Consider the following 18,639-nt stretch of genomic DNA (forward strand, 5'->3'; position numbering starts at 1 on the left):
ACCGTTTTGCTGTTACCGATATTGCAAAGTCACAATTCCAGGAAATGCTTTACGCATGATTCATACAGCGGTGAACGATCACTTCTTGGACTCTTGCTTCGGTGGTCCGGAAATACCTTTAAACAAAAGAAATTACTTAATTGGAGTAAATCATACAACAAAAAACGCGACTGGAATAAATAACTCTCCGTAGACATAAAGTTGTAGCTCTTTTTTCGATTCGATAATTCGATTCGCTCAGTTCTCAGGACCACATTCCGTTCTCAGCACGGTGAGTCATCCCTGTTGACTGGCGGAAACCCAAAACAGAATCACCTATGCCAATATTTTTGGGTTCACTTAACAAGCATGATGAAACATGCTTCATAGAAGCTGAATGATGAAATGTTTGCTAAAGGATTACATGTTAAATATTTGTACCAAAAAAAAGAATTTTATTTACAAAAAGCACTTAAATTGCTCAAAATTAAAAGTTAATTTCTTGAGTTTTTTTCCAGAGCATGATTACGTATTTGTGATTTACGTGACGTGGTTTTATTTGCTTTTTTTGCAGCAAGAGTTCACGTAAATAACCCCCGAATTACAGTGTAAAGAATTGCATCCGGCTGGGTTAGACATGTGTGTGCTTTTGCCCCTGTTTATCTGCTTCTAATCAGCAGCAGCTGCTGCCATCAGTGAGTGTATCATTTTCTACGAAATCAATCAAATAACCCCCGAATTACGGGGCATTGCCCAGTGATGCCAGCAGGCATACAAACAAGTCGGAAGATACATAATAAGCCAACTGTGCGCCCGTTTTGCTTCTAATCACGTCCTGACGAAAGCAAAAGGCACTGGTAAGAAAGTTTGTTAACCTTCGGCGTTGCATCCTTTGCAACGGGAGGTCTACAAGAAAGGAGCCCAGCAGAATGTAAGAAAATAAATTTATTAACCAACCCCTCGAAAAAGAAACGCAACAAAAACGCATCCAACCGTCCGAAATTGCGCGAGATCGCGACCGTAGCGAATCAGGACAGGAAGGAACGCATGGCATCATCATCATCATCATCATCGGTCGACGCCACCACAACCTCCCTTACGGTGGATGGGGTCAACGAATAAAAAGCGAACCACGCCTGACATTCGCGACTTTGGCGCGTAATCTGCTGCGTTACCGACGCCACGCGACGCTACCAAAAGTGTTTTTTCCCGCGTTTTTCCCTCACGGAGAGTCGTTGTTACTACTGTACACTTGCTACCCCCAAAACAAACGTAAGGATGATCTTCCCATATTCCCAGAGCAGCAGTGTGCAGCTGCGGCGTCATTCGAACAGCACGCGCATCAAACATCTTCACGAAAAACCAGAACCACCCGAACAAACATTCAGTTGGTAGCCTGTTTCTTTTTTTTTTGGGAGAGGGCAAATGTTTCACAATGTGTTGTGAACGATTTCATAATCAGGTACTACCATTCTACCCTCCTGCCCGAAAAAAAATATCAACCACAAATACCACCTCACGAGAGAAATGATTCAAGCGCTTAAATTGGATCGGTCTGTTTGTTGTTTTGCGTTTTGCACGTTTAAAGTGCTTTTTTAATCTCGTCTTTTTTCTGCTGTCCGAAAGTGCATTGCACTACCCCCACACACACACACACACTAACTGACCACCGGATGGAACATCGATGAGGCAGGACGTAAAATCAAAATAAGACGCCGGAAGGTAAAATGACAAACACTACAACAGAAGAGAAGAGAGAGAGAGAGAGAGAAAAAACCGACGTACAAATTCAATGCCAAAAACAAACCCCTCGTTGAGTGGCCCCGTTGTGAGTGGTTAGTTTTAGGCAGCTGCACCTTACGGCTCTCAACTGCACAAAACCGTTTGTGTCCTTGGGGAAATTCGCCGAAATTTGAGTGAACCTTTTTTCTGTTTTGCGGATAGAATGGTTGGCGCGCAATTATGGTTGCGCAAGGCATTGCACCCGCATTTGGTGCACGTGCACGTTTTATGACAAGTGCATAACGGTGTGCAAAAACGGTCCTATCGGGTACTAGAAATGAATGTTTGTTTTTTTTGCAAGGAAAAACCCGTTCATCATCATAGGCTGTTGCTATAATAAGGAAAAGTGATTTTCAGAATTCTATAGTTAAAGTTAGGGATTTTAAATGAGTAATTGTTGCTATAAATAAGAATGACTTATAATATTTTATAGCATCTTCAAACTAAACTCAAAATTAAGCTAAATACTAAGCTTATTATAAAGGTTTTGTTTTACTTAAAATGCGTTTTATTTTATCTTTGTTGTTATCTTTTTACGATTCCTTCATCCTTACACTGTTTCTTTTATTCTCTTGTGTTTCTTTACCTTTTCATTTTCTGTTTTCTTTTCCGCTTGTTAGCAATTTTTGTTTCCTCTCGTACTTCGTTTTACTTTTTCGACCATTCTGTACGCATTTTTCTCTTTTCTAAATACAATATACTCAAGAACAAAAAAAAGTGTACCAAAAAGGTTTAGAACGTACCAACGCAAACGCAACTCAAATGCGAAAACAAAGCAAAAAGGGTAAAAAAAACAATAACCATGTGCAGCTGCAGCATCGTGCATCATCAGCCTCATGCACCGTGCAGCGAGACAAGGTGGACGGTGGAATGATGATGCATTTTGGGCGTCATTTTGTTGTTTGCCGCTGCGACATTCGATACCCATTTTTGTGGGGCGACCGCCGGGAGTTGTACAACGCAATCGGCATCAGTTGTACACACACACACACAGAAGGAGGAACCATTAATAAAAAAATAAAGAAAACAAGAAAAGAATGCACCAGAAACTATACGATGTGATGAAGTGAGACAGATTTGGCAAAACCGATGTCTGTGGGTGCAGTTTTTACTTGAGGCGGAGTGCAAAAATGCACTGCAAAAGGTCATTGAACGCATCTTTGGTTGGTTTGTGTGTGTGTGAGACGTTTCGGGAAGGGGAGAGGGCAAAGTGGGGGAGGATGATCGTGGAGAATGATTTGGATTTTTATAGACATTGTTTATGCTTCTCTTCTATTGCCTTATTCCTTCATTACGAGCGTGCCTCCAGAGAACGCCATTTTTGCTTATTGTTGGTAATGTATTTTAGGAAATTTAGTATAAAAAATTTATACAAAGCAATCCATTTGTAAAAAGCAAATTATACCGAACATATCATCAATGAATGAACATAATTATTTTAACTTTAAAAATACCTCAACTCAATCTCACTTTAAAATTATCTCAAAGGTGATAATCCACTTCAAATGCAATTTATTTTGTTTTACAAAAAAAAGCGAACAAATCTGTGTACCACATGTTAAAGAATGCGCACATGTGTGTGACCAAAGTAATCGGGCAACGCAACGTGCCTCGTGCCATGTGTGAACGAACCTCAAAAATGTATTACGCAATCGAGAGTTGTCGTGATCGACACTTCCGGTAGGTACAGGATGGACAAGTGCGTGACGAGGTCACGCAATATGCAGATTACTTAAGTTCACCTGCATCATGTCTACAGTTGTAAAAAATTGTTTGAAAATAATTAAATTTCGAATTTTATTCTTAACAAAATGTATTTAAATAATTTACGCAAAACTGTCGGGAAATTAATGTTAATCTTCTCAGTTAAAGCTTGTCAATTAATTATGCAAATATATCTACATAAAGTCACAATTATCACACCTTCAGTGCAACTGTTGCGCTTGCGATGATTTCTCGTACATTCGCTACCCAAACCCCTTTTTGAAGCCCTCTCTTCCCTATCGCAAACCCCCTCGTCCCTTTCACCCAGCAACTGGGAATGATAACAACAACGTTCCACAAATAATTTCGCATTCACCCGAACAACAAAAAAAAGGTTTATGGCATTCGTGTGTCGGTTATCTTGTTTTCCTTCCCATTTGTTTGTTTACTTGCTGTCTTTTTTTTGCTTTTCTTCACTGATTTTGTGGTTCACTCCTAGGCCGGATGACGCCTCGACCAAATGCTCAGCTGATTTCTCGCCACCGGGTTTTAAGAAAAGGTGGGGAAGGTTTGTTTTTTTTTTCTTTCTTCTGTTTGGTAATGCTCCCGAAAATTGTTTACACAACTACGTGCAGATGACGCTATTTCGCTATCACTTCTGAGAGTGATTTCTTGGTTTTTTTTTATAGGATATCCTTCTTTTTGTGTTGATTGTCACCACCAAATATGTTTCTTATTTTGCATGGGCATTTTGTGAGCAGTCAGATTTGAGCTTTGTTTTCCTCGTGCTGAGTACAGGTGTTCATGAGCATCCGTATCCGAGTAATAAAGTCATGGCGAGTCATATTTTGTATTGTTTGATGAATGTCACATAATAAGGGTTGTTTCTGAATTTCACCCTGTCATACTACAGTTCGTAACATAATTATACGATCATTAGTTTATTTCAATACACAACAAAAGGAAAAGTTTCATGCAGAATTGATGATGATAAAGTGATGAATTACGTTACGATCAAAGAACGAAGCAAATTCAATAACTGTCAATTTGAAACAAAATTGCATCGATATTCGAGATACGTGAATTTTTTGAGGATCTCTTGGGCAATGTTTAAAGGCACGCTTTTATATCTAACTGTTTTAATTTATTTAAATATATTCTCAAAAATAATCTAGATGTCTTATAGTTATGTTATGCACTGTAGTATTCTTCAAATTTCCATTGGAACGCTTACAAGAAGCTATATTATATCTGAGTGAGCACCTCAACTAAGCATCTGTCTATTTCCGTAATTTTTGAAAACAAAACCTCATCACCTTCATTTCATGCATGCTTCACGCGTAGGCGATTTGTTTGCTTCGTGTCACAATGGAGGAACTTTCGGGTTTGTGTCATGCCAAACGGAGCAAAAACAGGCAAAATTGCTTGAGCTATATCGGATGCGATAATAGCACAAAATGGAACCGCTGCCCCTTCCATCTTAAGCGTGTTGCTATCTAGCTCACCAACAAATAGAAGGAAAAAAGAGCTCCACCAGAAAGCAAAACAAAACATCGGAACAAAAAGCATCCTGAGATAGGGATTTTCGGCCACAAACACAACGCCACAGCGTTCGGTTGGCTGTACGCCATTTGATCAATTGGCGTACATGTTGGGACGCTTGCTGGGTCGTTGACCGCCCTAGACAGGGTGGCGATTATTGGTGCTTTTTTTTGTTGTTGGTTAGGTAGGTATGATGATTTTGCGATTCTGAGTCCGTGTGTGCGTGTGCTTTGATAGTAAGCTGTAACAACATCACCGTTGGCCCCAGGACGTGACCAGCAGCAGTTGAAACGATATGAAACCGGTGCGTACTGGTTTAGGTTCAAAGTGTGGCCAAACCGGGCAAACTCTCATCTTGTTTACGTGCAGGATTTTCAAAATGCCACTAGCTGGTGGATCATTAAAATGAAGACACTTTCTTTTATTTTGAGTTATTTTTGCAAGTGTTATTTTTTTAAGCAGTAGGGAAAATTATCAAAAAATAATTTTTAAACTTTTTAAAAATGCAAACAAAATTCTTCACACAAATGTTTCAGGTTAATAACACCGCTCTCTTAAACTATGTAAAGGGCATGAGGGCGTGAATTAAAATCGACAACCAAGTCTACCTAAAGCAAAACATAAGATAATGAACTGTTTCTGATGCAAGGCGTTCAGAAGCTTCTTTTTTTTCTTGCTATTGTATGTTGCAAAGTAGATATGCTATGTAATTAATGCTGCTTTTTTTTCGGTTGCTTTTTCTTATCTTCAATTTCACCCCCTTTATTGATCTTTAGCTTAGTGGAAAGTGGAGAAAGGCATTCCAATTTTCGGTGGAAGCGATGCAGAAAACGATCACCGATCGAGTCTCACTGCACGTCGGCTAGGAACGAAGCTACATTCCAACCAACGAAGAAGAAAACGTAACAACCATCGCGAAAAATGGAACCGCAAAAGGCAAACTTTGCGGTGGCGATCACACACCGATCGCAGTTTCCACCCATTGCGCTATCAGGCAATTTTGACGATGTGATAAAACACGATCGCGCAAAAAACACATCCACGCCGTTCCACCGAAAGGGAAGCATAAATGGAGGGAAAAAAAACTTTCACCAAAAAAAATGAAGACAACAAAAAAAAAATCCCTAGCCAAAAATATACTGGCAATGGTGCGGAATGTGTACCACCGGTACCCGAACGATCTCGCTCTCGATCGTCGAAGAAAATTGCACCAGCAGCAAACCAACATCTCGAACTGCATGCCCGCTTTTTTCATGGGGCCGTGAAAATCCACACACAGTTTTGCCATTGAAAGATCACGCTTTTCGCGGTCGCAAGGAGGTCACTACGCACACAAACAAAACGCCGAGGTTTGGATGAGTTTTTCCGGTTCCAAAGCTGCAACCCGAAAAACTGGGTCACCGAGCGAAGGTAGAGAAAACGAGTTGCTCAACGCAACGTGTATCGTAGCGGGGGGCCACGGGGCCGTGGGGGGGGGGGGGGGATAAAAAGAAAGTTACGAACGAAAAACGTTTCTACCAGGCAGCAGCGAAGTGCAGCCGTCGCCTACTAGACTGGTGCCGGTTGTGTGTCAAAAGTAAATGTTGCTTTTGCTTTTTTGCTTCGTGGAACTTTGTCGAGGGAGGGAAGAGAGAAGGAAGGTTTGCGGTGGGATGATATCTTTCACCCTCTTCTATCTACCCCACACGGGTGTATTGCGATCGGTTTGGCAGCCTAGTTGGCGAGCGTCTTAGAAGGTGAGTTTCAGTTTTTCACACACAGACAACGCAGCAGCGAAGGAAAAGTTACGCAGACAGGGAAGCAAATGAAAAAGTAAATCAAGGGAACCAGTGTTAAGGCCGCAGGAGAAAGCGTTTTGTGTTCGAAATGGCAACCAAAATTCGTTGCCGTTTGTGCTGCATTCATTTTCATTAAGGCAGAATTTAGTTTATGAAATAAGGCGATTTAGATGAAAATAAATTCAAATGATATGTTTGAGTGCAATTTTGTATTTAGCACCTACCTAATTCAATCTTTAGTACATTAAAACCTAATTTTCTTCTGCTTACTGTGGATAGCAGAGATCTGAGAGAAGAATTTAATAATATAAAATATTTAAAAAAAATTAAAAATGATTAGTTCCCGATGCATGTTTTCCTTCTATGATTTTTTTTTCGAAAATGCATTTAGTTATTTTGCTATTTGTTTTTCATATACTTAAATTTCATTTCACCTAAAAAAGACCAAACTTAGTCCATTTTTCCAAACGATAATACCAAAATGGTATGAAACAAAAAGTCTATAGAGAAAAGACAACCCACTTGACTGGTCGCGTCCCAGACAGATGGCATCACGGCATGATTTATGAGCATTGAAGAGCTACAAATGCTTGCTTAAGTAGGTTTGTTCTATTTTCATGCACCACATAATGGTGTCAACGCCGTGTACGCCGGTATGCACTTTTACTGACCTTCTTTAGCAGATTACGACTGTAAATTCAATGTACGTTTTGGTTTGTTATGCATCTAACCGTAGCATAAAGCTGTTGATTTGCATTGATTTTTTTGCATTTGATATTTTAACCGGAAAAGGTCGTACGATCAGCAATAGACGGATAGTGGAACAGAAACGATAGAAAAACAGCATAGAAGTATGAACAAAAACATATACACACTAACCACCACCCCCCCTTCTCCCCTTCCACCCTTCCAGCGAAAGAGGGGAATGCTTCATGTTGGCCAGAAACGAGGCCAAACCACGTTCACATTACCCCACGGTACGTTTCGTGATCGTTCCGCCCCGGGAACCGGTTCTTGATTATCATCCCCGCATGCCAAGACCTACACGGCTGGGAGGCCCATATTTAGAACACTTTCACTCACGATTTTACACACACACACACATGAGCGCTCGCCCAGTGTTCCCTTCATAGACCCGATTTAAGAAGTGATGAATACTTTTCGAGGTCATGGCGCGGAAATGGGGAGCCGTGGTTAAAGGGTGGTAAAGGGTGTATGGAAAGCGAACCGTGCGACCGTGAAAAAGTATTTTCCGGCATTTTCACAACCCGATGGCACAGTGGTGCATTAGGTCGGGAATGTGAAAGGTCATAAAAGGTTTCAAAATCCAAATTCAAAAACATCCGAACCGTTTCTGCTTTTCGGGTTAGAGTAGAGTGAACTACACTAAGAATGATAATTTCATAGTCAAACCAAAAATATAAAAAGAGATTAACAAGTATAAAATTATTACAAAAAGACCCACAAGGTTAATAATTAATATAAAAAAACATCCAAAAAATAAAATTATTTTCCATTCTTTAAAGAAAAACTGAATCAATGCAAAACTTTTGCTAAACTTTCATTTAACATAATTGTGGCTAGCTGTACGCCTTAATGAAGCAAAAACATACAAACAAACAAACAAAACAAGCAAACAAATCTTCAAACTATAGAAAATTGCTTCTAATTTCATGCCAAGCGAAAAGCGAAACTTAAACACCTCATACGCAGCAGCATAATCTACGATGCGCACACTATCAGTTAATGTCGAAACACAAGGCGCTTGCACGCTTTCGCTTCACTTTCATAACAAATTACAAATTATTACACAAATGAGGCACCACCACCAACGGCTTTTGGCTTTTCCCTCCCGCTTCCAAAGGGTAATAGCAGGGCGATGTTTCCGCTGATGTTTGGCATATGAATTCCGCCCCAGTCGCCCGGTGTAAGGTTTTCACCGGCGGGGTGTAGTTTTTTTTGTGTGGTATTTCGTCCACTTTCGTCGAAGCGTTCTCTGCTCGAAAACTTTCGATTTGCACCATTTCCATTCAACTTGTACAAAGGGTGAGAATGTAAGTGGTAACGGAGGGGGTTGTTGTTTTTCTTCGGGTTTGTTTCATTTCGTAAAGTGATGATCCCATTTTATCACGTCTCATTACGTCTGATGACCACCGTCTTTGGGGGGATGGTTATGGTAAAGTGGTTTAGTTGTGTTAAAATATTCAAAATCATGTTTACTCCGATAATCGAACAGTTAATGTGTTATAGTTTGATAAAAGATCATTTAATTTCGTGGTAGAAATCTTCTCTGATACGATCATCATTTAATAATCATTCATAAAAATCTTATTCAATTTAAATGCATTTTTTTGGAGCATCATTAATTAAACTCCCTCAAAACAAAAACATCTGACCATAAATTGTCATAAAACCCGCTACGTTTTTAAGCAGATAACTTCCTTTAAAAATACCTCAGCATCGTTTCTCATCCACCTCGGTTGGCATTTGCAGCATCAAAACAATTTCTCTCTCTCTCTCTCTCTCTCTCTCTCTCTCTCTTCCTGTGTGCCTCTTCTCATGGTTTGCATTTCAACTTTCATCTTCCACTGCGAGATATCGTTACCCCTTACACCATCGGTGCTTCCGCCAGTATAATCCGCGTTTCTGGTTCACTGGTGCCTTAGAAAGCTTTTCCACAGCCCCACTGCCGTAATCATCGGTGCTAGTGGTGTTTCCCAAGACAAATGCTATAAGGCTGTGGCCATTCATTTTCTTGCACGCGTTGTACCGCCCGTTGCTGTCTTTCGTGCAACGATGCGATCGGTACAAATTTTCACTATTTCGCTTTCTCCCTTCAAAGACGGATGATGGAGTTGAAACATGACGACGGGAAAAAAAAGAAATGGAACGAAAGGTATCATCCACCAATGAAGTAATCTCCCAGGTGATGGTAATAATGTTACACTCCGTAGCACCCTGGCCCGGATTCCGCCGAGCACGGTTTAGTGTGAAGAAAACGGGTGAAATTTCCATTGCCGTTTTCCCCGTTGCAGCATTTTTATCGCTTTATACTCGCTCTTTCCTCATCATGCTCCGTTTTGCCCGGTTGGCACAGATTGCTCAACTGGCACAACAGTGATGGCCAGCCGGTGTTACAAATGTTATGAAAAAGGAATCGCTTTTTTCTGCACAGGGCTTTCAAGTGTAAGCCATTTCTAAATCTTTTTCAAAAGTATTAAAATAGCTTTACATGGAATCCACTTTTTCCTGTAAAAGATCAAGAAAGTGTGCTAGATTCACTTAATCCACTTTAACTTACAAAGAATTCAGAAATGGCTCCAGCTTTACCTTTTCTTTAAAATAAGGTTTCTATAAGGTATATAGGTTATAATAAGGTAAGTCTATTATTTATTATATTTATTCTTTTTCTGTAAACAGAATAAAATATATTTTGTTAAACAGTAAAGGAAGCGCTTCTATTGTTCAGCACTGTATTACCAGTCTGTTTTGACATCGAAGGCCTTTAGTCTGCCTGCCAAGGGTGAAGCTGTCAAGGTGAGGCCTCCATTCACATGCTACATCGTCCACTTTCTTCCATACGCGCGTCGTATGTACCAACATAACATGGGGCCCCACTTTCGGAAGACTTTCCTTCTGCTAACGATGTGGCCCTTCTGCACCCTCCCATAAAGGCTTACACCAATGTGTGCAGCTCATTACAACAACCATCATTACAGCAACAAGCTTTCTCAAAAACTGCATAGCGCTTACCACGGTCGCAAAGAAAGAAACAACAGCACAAACTCCACAAACGTGTATCGTGTTGTCGTGTGTAATGAAAACCAGCAAAAGCCAGGAACCGACTGTATGGTAAAGCCGCACTCAAGCCGACCTAAAACTGTGCACAGCACAGCACAGTTTGGGTTGGTTCCTTCACCTCGGTCCGCTGGAAAAGGGCACAAAGTCACTAGGTCAAGACTTTCACGGCGCTCGTGCCGTGACGTGGTCGGTGCATCGGAACGCGTATACTAAGGGTAAAATGTGACGATTGTTATTTTGAAATGGCTAATGTATGGTGTAGTGTGATTGTTGTTTGTTTTGTTAAAATTAAAAAAAAAATCTGTATCGTCATACATGGAGGCGCCCAGTAGTTCTAAGATTTTCTTACGTATAACATATTTTATAACGTTAAGAGGTAAAATTTGGAAAAATATTCTTAAATAAAAGAAGTAAGTAATTAAAAGAATGAATAGTTACTTTATATTAAATATTCCTTTTTTTCTTTTTGTTTATTTAATACTAAGCAACCATCGTCCATTCGCAACAAGCGAGAAAGGACAACATTTAAATTTTATCGAAAGAATGCCACAAATTTAAATGAACTTAATCTTCAACGAAATTATCCCATGACTAATCTTACCTTCAAGCCATTCTTTGGTAACAAAAAAAAGAAGCAAAATAAAACCCCTATGCCACTTACCAATCTTATTGCTCATGTGCTGATGTATGTAGCAAACTCGAAATTATTTTCGCGATCGTACACCTCCACCCTAGATGCTACTCTAGCACTCTCACTTCTGTGTGTTGGTTCATTTTTCATTCAATAAAAGTTGCCCCAATGTCGTGACAAAACGCATCCAACACATGGAAACCCCTTGGCTTGTAAACGGAAGGGGGTGAAACATTGAGTTTCCGTTCCTTTTTGCCTAAATTTAACACACCCCATGTGCTGTGGACGGACCTAAAAATAGCCGATGACTGGCATAATCTGGCAGAAACGTATTGTAGCTATTTACTTTCTCATTAAGGTTAGCAATCATTCGTTCTTTGCTGCGGGGGGCTGTTGCCTTTAGTGTTGCAACCGTACAAACACGATCAACCTCATTACGTGATGGCGAATGAATGAAAGAAAGCAATTTTACTACAGCTAAGCGAACACGATGACAGCTGACCGTAACGACAAGCACAGGGACCTGTGTTTTCGAATGTTCCCATCCGTACACTGAAGTCACTTCCGATCGGGCACGTGGCACGGACAAAGTTCGAACAAAAGAAACAAAGTTCGTTGTGCTCTATTTGTTTTTGGGGTACAAGAAATTTTTAAGGACTTTACTTAAAACAATTTTATTTTATAACAAATTTCAATAATGTACAAAATAAAAAAATATGAAAGAAAAAAAAGTTAATAAATGTCGCATTAGAAGAGCACCTTTGGCTTGATCGTGATCGTAAGTGTTCAATCTAGTAACCAGGCGATACTTGCAACGTGACAACTGTCACAGAAGGGCATACGAGAGCGGTGGTGACATTCGCGGGCAAGGACAGCAGTGACGGAATGCTGAATGTACCGTTATTTCCATCTTGGACACTAGGTTTACGTGTGTGTCTGGCTGTATAAACCTTACCACGGTAATAAACAAGTGTCGCCCGTAGGCCCGTGCCGTCTTGACGGCGAACCGACTAGTTTCGCGTTACCTTGTGCGGGTGTTGGGACAGTTTACACGCTGAATGAAAACAACAGTTTTACCATCGACGCTCCTGGGTTCCCCTCGCCGTATGATGGTAACTCGCCCTCGTAGACCCATTTTTTTGAGATTAGCCCATTGGCACCGTTACAGCACACCGACGGCGTTGTCGTAAACAATCCAATCACCATCATCATTACGGTCGTCATCACCTCGGCCAAAGCACGATGTACGATGTGTGCTAGTTGGACGATGTCGCAGTTGTTTCACTGAGTGTAACTGAGCGCTTTCGGTGTCACTCTTGCTACCATAGTAACGATCTACAAAGAACGAGAATCATCATCATCGTTTTTTTGTTTTTCGAACTTCTATCAGCAAAAGTTAAAACTTGACGAAAGTTATCTAACAATGCAAGCGCAACGAGCAATTAAAAGTTACGGGAGTTTACGTTACACGTTCGTGCGTGACACTCAGTCACCGGAGACGGAAGATCTTTGTCGTTTGTCCGCCGCACGACCAGACGCGACGCGTGATTGCTTTGTCACATTAAGAGCGAATAACGGATTACGCATGCATTCGCATTACCCCTATCGAGCAAGTGCTCTTACTCACGCACTCATTTTGTCTCTCAAGGTTTTTGTTGCACTCTGTTAGGCGGAAATGTTGCGATCCTTCCACTGCACCACCACTACTTGTGGGCAAACCTTGGACCGTGGGGATTAGCTGAAGGGACATTTCTTCGCCTTCAAACCCCGTCGACCCTCGTTTGTCGCGTACTTTGATACCGGCGGCAAGGTACGATGACGCATAGTGCATAATGCTTGTTAATTGTACTGCAGTGAAGTAGTGATGATTAAAACCCCCGTTACAAGGTCCTCGGCGCGTTACTTAAACAAGGTGAGAATGGACGCCACTCTCACTATTAGATAATCTAGCGTGAGGAGATTTTTCTTTTCATTAAATAGTTCTACTGTTCCTGTTTTGTTTACATTAATTTAATTTTATTTAAAAACAAAGTTCGTAACAGAACAAACGTAAAAGAAAAAGATATAGAGATGAAAAAAAATGATTTTTGATATTTTTTTAATTTATAAATGTTATTTCTGCCATGAAATTTTATCAATTTATATATATCAAGTTATGGTTAAAAATGTAGTTATATAAAATTTATTATAATTTATTATAAATTAATATATTGTTATGTTTAACTATCTCTTCAACTCATTCCTTAATTCTTAAATAATCAATCAGTGAAAAATAATCCTCAAAGTCTCTTGAAATTTCCAAAAGAATTCATCAAATCTAATACACCCAGGTTCAAATACGACCACGAAATGCTGTCAATTAGCATTCGTCGAAAATAAATCATTACCGTGGCCTAGATTCGAACGACGAACCTATTCGGGCGGTAGCGACCGGCCGTTGAAACACCAAATTGGTTCTTACATAAATGGTTTATTCACGAGCCGTAGCGTGTCGAGTGGCATCATCATTCGTTATCCTTGAGGAAGAAGATTTTAAATCTATACATCTTTTCCTTTCTTATCTTCCTGCATTATCTCTCTCACTTTCTCTCTCCATCCCTTCCTTCTTCAAGAACCTCTCTGGCAGCTTACTTTCAAATACGAAACGCAGTAATCCACTAGCGCAAATTGCGCAATCGACTAAGGTAGGAAGGCCGTCGGAAGCAAAAAACACCAGTCGACACGGCACGCGAAAGTGTGGCGTTCTAGTTTACGCAGCCGGCCCAGCGACGAATTGGCAAATCGTGCGCCATCGTGCTCCACCATTAGCTTCCTCGCAGTGTGTACAAAAATCGTCTTGTCGTCGTGATTTGTTTGGGTTCTTTTATGTGTTTTTTTTTCTCTATTTCACTCCCCTTCCTCTCCTCCTCCGTCCCTTCTTACCTCGTTCTTGATCCCAATCACAAAAAAAACCGTTTCACTATCGCGTTTCCGTTCGCGCGTCCCGCGCTTATGTAACTTGGCGTACGCGCGCGCATGTAGCGGAAGACGATAGCGCAACGTTCTTCGGCTGATGCGCCCGACTTAAGTGTGCTCTATTCTTTCGCACTAGAAGGGGAGGGGTCCGGGGGGTTTTGGTTCGTTTGGGGTGTTACATTTAAATTAGTTCAATATCAAGCGTGCGTGAATGCGTGTGATTTTGAAATGTACGACGAAACCCAACCACGAATGTGTTTTTGTTGCTCAGCCAAAAAGCATGGCAAGGCCACACCGTTGGTGACCTGTTTAGCCGCCATCGACAAACAGTGTTTTACAGGGGTTTTTCTGGTTCGATGAAAGCCGAAGGGAGGGTCATATATTTGCGCAAGAAATCAAACGGATTTTAGACATTGCGGTTAGAAACTAACTTGAGAAAGTGGAATAAGTGGAAATATAAAAATTTCGTTCAATTGTAAAAAATATGATCAAATAACTAATAAACACATATCATCATGATCAGAGTGTCCAAGAAACATGAGAATACTCGTGACTACTCGCTTCAATAATAATCTCATTTCACTTAGAAAACATTAAAACCAAATCGTAACTAACTGGTAGCGATAATTAAAGAGGAAGATTAATGTAAGAAAAACAAAAACACTCCAACAATTCGGAGAATACTGATGAGATAATTCTATTACGTTGCCTTCCTGCAAATCACCCCCTTTCAATCCGGGCAATTCTTTACAGTCCCACCGTTGTATCAGCTGACCACGGACAGATCACAACCAGCCATCAAACCGCGAAACGATTATGACACAGCACAAAATATTTCCTCCTCTTCGCACATGGATGTGCTCATCGTTCGTTTGTTTGGTTAATTACTTGGTTGAAACTTATGGGAAAGAACAGCTCCACCCATGCACACACAGGAGGTCAATGTGTAAGAACGAAAATAAAGAGAGAAAAAACTTTATACAAATAAACAGCGAAATGTGAAATCGTGTGCACGATTTCACAATTCATCGTTAGCACGCGCGCTGCCGAAAAATAACCTCGAAACCACGAAGATGCTTACATAATACGGTATGTCTTCCCGCGCCCAGAACCCGCATTCATTCTTAAGCCTGGCCAAGCCCACCTAGTTCCCTTCACGAAACTGCCGCCCGATCGTACACCCGTACGAGACGATCGCGATCGAAAGCGGGATAGGAAAACGGAAGATCGCCGAAAAGCGGGTGGACGCTTGCGAGTTATTTTTAGATCCGTTTTCGTGGTGAATTTAGAAATTACAGCAAGATTTACTTCCCCCACCGTTCTTCACCCTTCGTGAGACGTAGACGTGCCCAACCCGATCGGAGAATTATTTTTATTTGCAACGATAGAGACGCAAAAAACCGTGTCCGGCTATTGCGAAGACGCAATACGAATATTCCTGACCAATTTCTTCCTGCGCAGCTGATGCTTTGTTGGGGTTGGCCTTGTAGACTGGGGGTGAATTTCCTTGTAAAGACTTTAGTTGAAGCACTAATTAAGGAGATTTGATTTAAGCCTTTCACTGTTTAGCTGTTCTCTATGAGCACTTAGAAGCACTTGAAATGATCTGAAAGTGTTTGAGATTTCTTTTCTTTTAGTAATTTTATGGTTGCCATATGTACCATAAAGGTAGTTCCCAAAATACACTTTTATAGTAGATCGCGAAGATCCTCAAAAATCCACGTATGTCGAATCCTGCTGCAATTTTGGTAGAAATTTGCAGTTATAGGATCAACATCTTTCTTTGTCCGGAATATATTTGACTGAGACGTAGACTGGGGAGTATTCGATTGAGGTGTTTAACTTAGTTGCTTAAATATTATGCTATAAAATCCTTAAGCTGTCAAATTTATCTGCGAGAGATACCGTATATTTGCTCAATCTGTTTCTGTACTCAATTAGAAAACATTATCCACCTTTTTGATTCTTACTCGCTTGCATGTTTTGCTATAAACTGGTGAACCATCAAGATAATTAAGGATTAAAGCTTATAGTACGCCTTAAAAAAGAGTTCAGGAAAATGAGGAAAATTTTTGAAGATTTCACAATACCTCCATAGTCAATGTGATCCTTTTCTAATTCTGATTATTCTACGTGCCAACAAATAATTGAAATAACTTCTTCGTAGAACTTTGTTACAATCGTACAATACTCTTCTTTCTGTACTTTGAGCTATATTTAAATGGTTTATAATTAAATGTAGTACTCTACTTTATTCCCCTAATTTTATTTCATCCTTGTCTTCTGTTTGGTCACACCATGATTAATAAAACTTTTTACTTCATTACACCATCCGGCCTAAAATACAAAAAACAGCACCCAAACAAAGAACGTTAAAATTGCAAATAGCAACAACATAAAAAGGCAACGGAAACACATTCGCCCTAGTCGAATGCAATCCACCAATCGTTGCATCTGCGTCGGTCTGCTGTCCATCAGATGGCGTGTGAGCTCTGTCTGACCCAGAACGGAAAGGTAAGGGTAGTAGTAAATTGCACAAAGGCAAAAAAATAAATATACACAAGGGTTCATACTGACACACACACACAAACAGAAACAGTTCGCGAAAAAAACTGTATCTACTCCCAGCCGAACAAAGAATGAAAGTAAAACACAAACGTAATGTAATAAGTGCATTATAAGTAATAAGACATGAGAGAACCAAAAAAAAACGATGCAACGAGTCGTGAATTTAGGTCAGAATCTTCCTCCATTTCCATCCATTTGCACCTTCACACTGATGCAACAAAGGAAGCATCCAGTTGCATTTTGTTTCGCTTTTGTGGTGAGGCACATTTCGGGAAGTGGAAAATGGATCGATAACAAGTAAGAGAGAGAGAGAGAAAGAGAAGATATGGAAAGAAAGCGTGAGATTGATATGTGCAGCGTAATTTAAAGTGCATGACGCAACAGCGTTTCCCCCCATTCCTTCGGGTGTAGGAGACGAACTGCAATCGAATGCAATTGTTCTGCTTTACTAAATTTGGGTTAAGCTTGCTATAAACATACAAATTAGAATTATTATACATTCTGCTACATTCCGGCAGTTTAAGAACCAACGCAACCCACACATGTTCGGGTACTGTTGTTGTGTGTGACATCATCGTGCTTACAATTCGGTCACTTCTCACCTCATCCCGTCGTCGGCTGAGGGCCGGTGAAGATGCGCAAATACTTTTCCACGTTCTTACCACCGTAGGCAAGGGGACCCATCAAAACTGCCCATGAGCAATGCCATTTAGATGACCATACAGACCATTTACGGTAGAATGCACAACACGCCGGATGCACACAGCGCTGGCAGAACGCAAAGTTGGGGAGAAAATAGAGAAACGTCTGGCTTTCGTGTCTGACCGTTACGATTGACCTACATATGCCAGGTCCGAAACGCCATTGCAGTGCGATGAGTTCTTATCGTTCTGCTGCCATCAAACTTCGGGTGGGTTACCGTGGGCACTTTTTTTATTATTTTGGATGCAACTTGCAATGCAATCTTTTCAATCTATTTTACTTTCCTTTTATCCTCTTTTTTAAATGTAAATTAAGCAATTGTATAATCAACATGTTTTTAAAAATCGAACTTTTTGTTAACTACTTTCTCTCAAAGTTTGAGGTTTTTGGAATAACTGGTAAAAACCAACATTACGAAAATACAGTTCAAAGAGTTACATTCTTTCCAAAATGTTGTCACTCGTTCTACTTCCCAGAATCAGAGCATCTATTTGTCTGTCGTTCCTTAAAAAGTGTCTACCAAGAAACAAGATATAGAGCAATATATAATTGCCATAACAAAGCATGAGTTATTAAAGATTTAAATAAATTTACAATCTCCGAAACACACTATTATGGCGGACCGCGAAGATCTTAACAATTTCGTTTTAATTTTAAAATTACAGAATCAATTTCTTTCCTCGCTAACCATCTATTACAAAATTTAGGTAAAGTAAATCATTACCAAAATTTATTAAAAACTATATTTGATTAAATTAGAAGACATATATTTACTTTATTTTAATCCAAGTATATCTGTATGACACAACTCTGATATTTTTTCTCACAGACTCACGTTGATAAAGTAAGCCACATTCTTACGGGATTGCATAATGTTTCTTCTTATTTAAAAGGCCGTAACAATACCGTTATGGCGTACAATTTATTCAATTCTTCTCCCCACCCAGGGAGATTCAAAGGCGTCGTTCCAATCCGTATGATCGTGTGTTAAATAATGCCGAGTGGCAATATACCATCACAATCAACCACAATCCGGATGATCACATCCGTAAGAGAAAGGATGAAGTGTATGGTTTGGTCGATTCTTCTCAGCCAGAATCGCAGCCTCTTTTCGTTTTTTTGGGTGGCAAGGGGAAGCCTTCAAAAGTCAAACATTACACAGCTCATCAATCTATCACGCCCGTCACGAACCCGTTT

Source organism: Anopheles funestus, chromosome 2RL (assembly GCF_943734845.2).
Source record: "Anopheles funestus chromosome 2RL, idAnoFuneDA-416_04, whole genome shotgun sequence".
NCBI classification, from domain to species: Eukaryota; Metazoa; Arthropoda; class Insecta; order Diptera; family Culicidae; genus Anopheles; species Anopheles funestus.